The following is a 6,420-nucleotide window of genomic DNA, read 5'->3' as shown; positions in this document are numbered from 1 at the left end:
CCGTGACATCGTTACAGTCTCGTATGTGGAATCTCTATCACTGTAAATACTACTGGGTTTGGGTTTTTTTTGGACTATTTGTGTCTGGACAAAATTTGGGGGGAAATCTAACGGTAATTAGACGTATTTGTTAACACTTTGTTTCGGATTTTAGGGAGTTCGTGGGTATCCTCCCCTGTAAAATTTTGAAAACTAGATATCATGAAATGCAATTTCCTGCATTCTACAAGTAAAATTCATTTCTGCCCTAATTAAGATTTACTACCAATAATATGTTTGATTTAGAATTATTGGGGGGGGGGGGGTGCTCCGCGGTGCCTGTAATTGTCATGCAAATATTTTAAGTAATGACTTGACAATGCTTTCTTACAGGTTCTAAAAGTAGTATAACCCGACAAAAAAAAAATTCGGCTGCGAGTGTTCAATCCCTCCCCCCCCCCCCCCCCCTCCCCCCGACACGATTACAGAATAATCGAAGGGCTCAGTGCTAAAAGGGTATAAGTCACATTTTGAAAGTTTTTAGAAATATACAAAAAATATGTTTTTATTAATTTCTTCATTACCTTTTGTCAAATTGCTTACAAATATATATACTGGTTTAAATTGCAAGAATTTCAACACATTCATGATATATTTATACGATATTGACGCAAATTTAAGAAAAAATAAAATAATTTAAGCCTACTAGGTGTAAAAAGGGGTATAAGTCCATGTGGTCTCCCCTTAGGCTGAATATATTATACACTACTAACTAAAGGTTAAGACTTCTGTTTTCTTTATTGAAAACTTACTAATGAAAGAACAAGAACATGCAGGCATTCAAACAATGTAAACTTTGGCACAAAGCTCTGAATACATCTCAAATTAAAGCATATTTGCATATTTTAGGAAGCATAGTCTTCGTCGTCAGATTCGCCACTTCGATTTCGGTTTTAATGGAGTAGATGCAAGACTTAGATAAAACTGTGAATTTTCTTCAGAAAGATACTTCTTGACCAGTTCTTTCAAGCCATTCACCTTTTTGGGGAGATTTAGTTTACTGTAATGGTAGCTCATCTTTTTTGGGCCAGTGTTTCTTCATTAGCAATGGAAGACTGTGCCTACATGTTAGGGATCAGTTAGGGATCATCCGATACCTATCATCGACATGGATGCTATCATCAGAACTATGGCAGGAGTCCTTTTCTGGATCATAGTCTGGATCATTAACTACTATCATCAAATGTACACGAGTGTCGTATCAAGTAATGTGAACTTCATTAGTTTCATTTGCCAATACATAAAAACTATTTAAACCATCCTCCCCCCACAAAACAAACCCAACAACAAACCAAACACAAGACAATTAATAATAAAACGCACCCATTAAAGATTTTTATTTCCACGTGAAGAAACCCACCTCCCCCACAAAACAAACCCAACAACAACAAAAACAACAAGAAAATTACGTTTTTTCTCGCCATTAAACGAGATTTGATATTGAACTCATTACAATCATGTTCTGAATTTAGAAAAGTCATGTGAATGTGCCATTTTTAAACACTCAAAGAGTTCTTGAAGCAGCCATAAAAATATTTGTTGCTGTCCATGCAAAGCTGCAACGTTATCATTTTGCACCTGGAATACAACGGAACATTGACAATAATATTATTGCCAAAAACATAACCATTTTAAAAGATTTTTCACGTACATTCTTATTTGAAACCCCCCTCTTCCCCCAGCTACAAAAAGCAATCATCCCAACAGAGTTTGTAACAAGATATTACAGCAATAAAAATATATTACAAAATAATAACTGCTGCTGTAATTTGTGTTTAATTATAAAACGTCTAAAAGGTTAATGTTACAAAAATACCACAGCACACGTTACGTTCTATAGTTTCGTGTTAATTCTATAAAAGGGTACAAAGTGCAGCACGTTTATTTGCGATTTGATTTAGAACTTTTATCATTTCAAAGTTTGTTTGTCCTCGTATCAACGTTGAAAAACGATGGAACATAATTATTTACACATCAATATTGTAATCTAATATTATTATTGTATTAATTTACATTTTATCCATGTATACGACATAAATATACCGACATTGGCGGAGTGGTGTAGTGGTTAAGCCATCAGACTTATAGGTACTGAAGACAAAGACTCAATGGGTAGATGTAAGACCACTTTGGACCGACTCTTGGTCTAAAAGGGGTACTAAGTCCACTATCCTAAACAGACAGTCTAGATAGCTGATGTGTGTGCCCAGGATGATAATAATGAATGAATAAACAAAGAGATAATGCCTAAAATCATTTTGACCTACCCATGATATATCGATTTCTAATTCATCACCACTCCAAAATGCTACAGTATTTCAAAACTTAACCACCCACCCACCTCCCGAATGACCTTTTAATGCAATTTGTTCTCCAATTTGAATGGATTTCATTGAAAAAATATTACCTAGTTGAATCGGCAATTGCAATTGTTTGATAGCGTCGCCGCCATATAGACACAAAAACTTGAAAATGTATTTCCGTACACTCAGTCCGTCGAATGACATCATCTGAGGAATGATTGTACAATGGGTATTTACAGTGACAAGATAACAGGAGCTCGTCGTAGAATATATACAAACATAATTTAAAATAGCTATATACACATTTTAAAATGAAGACACATGGTATTGTTAACATCACAGGATATTGTACTAACATTAATTTTTGTTTAATAGTATGGATTAAATGTAAGCACTTGTGACCCGTGTCATTTGGCTGAAGAACATTTAAACGTTCTACAACAAATAACCTGTCACTCCTAAAATGGACATTATCAATTTCTTTTCTTTTTTTCTTTTGTTTAACGACACCACTAGAGTTCACTGATTTATTAATCATTGGATGTCTAACATTTGGTCACTTTGACATAAAGTCTTAGAGAGGAAACCCGCTACATTTTTTCATTAGTAGCATGGGATCTTTTATTTGCATCCTCCCACAGACAGGACAGCATATACCACGTCTTTGATATACCAGTCTTGGTGCACTGGCTGGAACGAGAAATAGCCCAGTGGCCCCCCCGACGGGGTCAACCCTAGACCGGTATGTACTCTCCACTACTATGTCGAATACTGAATACATTGTCTCTTACAAAAACTTTGGGTTGATAATGTTGAGTGCGTCGTTAAATAAAACATTTCTTTCATTCTTTCTTTGGGTTGATAATAATTTATGTGCTATTCAATGAATACAATCCACATTCATTATTAGTCCCCTATCGGTCCAACCGGAGTGAACTATATGTTTCATCTCCGTCTGTCTTGTCTGTCTGTCTGTCTGTCCCACATATAGGTTTCTGGAAAAAAGTTTAGATTTTGAGCTGAAATTTTGTATATAACTTTATCATATACCATTACAGATTAAGCTTGACTTTCATGACGATTTACCCATTTTGACCGAATTATGACCCTTGAACTTATGGAATACAAAAATGTTTTTCCCCAATGTCTCGAGTTATTGAGCTGAAATTTTGCGTATAGTTTATAGTGTATCATTACAGATCAAGTTTGACTTTCATGACGTGTCAGATATATGTCCCTTGAATTAATGAATTTAGGAGGTACGAAATTTATTTTTCCGTACTTTATTTTTGCAATGCCTCAAGATATTGAGCTGAAATTTTGTATAGAGCTTTATCATATATTATTACATATCAAGTTTGACTTTCATGACGATTTGGGAAGGGAAGTACCCCAGTGGTAAAGTGCTCGCTTGATGCGCGGTCAGTCTGGGATCGATCCCCGTCGGTGGGCCCATTGGGCTATTTTTTTCGCTCCAGTCAGTGCACGCATAATGACTGGTACATCAAAGGCCGTGGTATGTGCTATCCTGTCTATGGAGTGATGAATATAAATATCTCTGGCTACTCCACATTCATTACATTCATTATGATATGTACTTCACATTCATTAGTATACATGTACATAATAATAATGTACACATCATATTTATACACTTCATATTCATTACAATACATATAATCTACACTCCACATGCTTTATTATACACATGATTTACACACTTTTCTTTATTATACATATAACCTACACTCTGCATTCATTAATATAAATGTATTCTGTATTCCACAATTATGATTATATATATGATCTACTCTTCACATTCATTACTATACATACAAAAAGGAATGTGTTGTCTAGATTATATGAATAATAATGAACGGGGAGTGCAGATTATGTGTATAATAATGAATGTGGGGTGTAGATTATAAGTATAATAATCAATGGGGAGTGCACATTATATGTATATTTAAAAACACAAAATGTCATTTGACATGATTGTCAATTGATAGTAATGAATGGGGAGTGTATATTATATGTATAATAATGAATTGGGAGTGCAGATTATATGTATAGTAATGAATGGGGATTACAGATTATATGTATAGTAATGAATGGGTGGAGTGCAGATTATATTTATATAGTAATGAATGGGGAGTGCAGATTATATGTATGGTAATAAACGGAGTGTATATTATGTGTATAATAATGAATGGGGTCTGCAGATTTTATGTATAATAATGAATGGAAAGTGCAGCTTATATGTATAGTAAGGAATGGGGTGTGTGTAGATTATGTGTATAATAATGAATGTTGAGGGTAGGTTATATGTATAATCATCAATGTGTATATTATTGTCTAATACGCTGATACACACATATGTTACTAACATGCACCAAAATTAAGTTACCTTTATTTGATCTTCATTCTTCAGTTTTGCTAAGTACAATCATTTTCCATGTTTAAATAAAAATCGTTGCAAGGTCGTCTAAAATTCGCTTTTCTTCCATTGTCTTTCAGATCGTCCATCTAACTTCCTTTAGTTAAAACATCATAAATGTCGTTAAACAAATAATGGTTGTTCATGTCGGATCTTGGAGCATACAAGGTGGCACTTAACTGAGGTGGGGTGGGTCTGATGTAATTATTTTGTGATTATACAATATGAACATGTTTAAGACCAAGCTTTGCAATGTTACCTCCATATAATTTCTGTCGTATTAATCGGAAGTAAGAGAAGCCAGTGATGGGTGAAGAGATTCTGGGATCCATCCGATCGCCACATATGATGAGTTATTAGTTTTATTCTGCAAATTTGCAAGGGCGGATCCAGAAGAGTTTTAGCCTTTTTGGGTCCGCCCCCGATTCATATACCCAACACCCTCGTTTAGATTTGCCACTGAGATTTATACCAACTTTTTCACTGGCTATACAAACGTCAAAAACACTAAATATATATAATTATGCGAGTGCTTAAAAATATATTATACCCTACATGTAATAGGGGAGTGTGGGTTATTCAGAGGGAGTGCATATTATACATATAATATAGACGGAGGGAGTGTATATTACATGTACAATATGCACTGGGGAGTGCTTATTCTACGTATAATGTTGACTGGGGAGTGCAAATCCAGGGGAGTGCAAATTATATGTGACAGCGGTACCGGGATGCGAACCTCTCTGATTGTACGTTCAGCAATTGTTTATACTTGTCAACACTTCATGTCATTGGAAATGTCAAAGGTTAAAAGAGCCACCAAGTTATTATATTTTACCATATACATGAACTTATAAAAAGGAAAGGCAAACCAGCACATTGTTTCTTCAGCTGCAACATGGATGAAATGAGAAACACTTTCTTTGCATATGCATCAATTTATAAAAAGGAAAGAAATGTTTGTTTAAAGACTCGACAGCATATTAAGTTCAGACACAGTAGCTTTCAAACAGACTATCGATATTATTTTCAAAGGAAAGGAATGTTTGCTCATCGACCAATGAAAACTGAGCATCTCGAACATTACAGATTTTAGTGCCAAAAACATGTACATATATGTTGTTGAGTTCATTTTTTTCTAATTGAAAGTTCAAAGAATGAAGCATATGGTGGCCACCTTGGATTTTAAAAGGCAAGGAATGTTTTAATGACAATTCGCATAATACTTAATCAGTGGTCATAGTTCAGAAACAGTAACTTTGTTAATCATTCATGAAATATCCTTCTTTTAACAGAGCATAATTCATAAATGTATTAAAAGAAAGGAATCTTTGCTCAACATGATTGGTTCTGTCAGCATTGACCAATGCAAATTGAGCATCTCAAACATTATGGATATTGGTAACAAAAACATGTACTTGTATGTTTTTCACTATGCCTAATTAATTTTCGCAAACTGTAAGTGTCTACGATAATTTCTCTTCCAACAACAAAATGATCACCAGAAATTACGAACAAAGAAACTAGTTTTTTGTTCATCTGTATTGCCTATAGGTGGCTAATATTAGGCTGGATACCGTTATTGCCACTTGCGGCTTTATTATAAACTTATTTTCATACTTATATCATATTATTGTTCAA

The sequence above is a fragment of the Gigantopelta aegis genome, chromosome 13 (assembly GCF_016097555.1).
Source record: "Gigantopelta aegis isolate Gae_Host chromosome 13, Gae_host_genome, whole genome shotgun sequence".
NCBI classification, from domain to species: domain Eukaryota; kingdom Metazoa; phylum Mollusca; class Gastropoda; order Neomphalida; family Peltospiridae; genus Gigantopelta; species Gigantopelta aegis.
The sequence above is the reverse complement of the archived record's forward strand: the minus strand, read 5'-3'. Positions refer to the sequence as shown.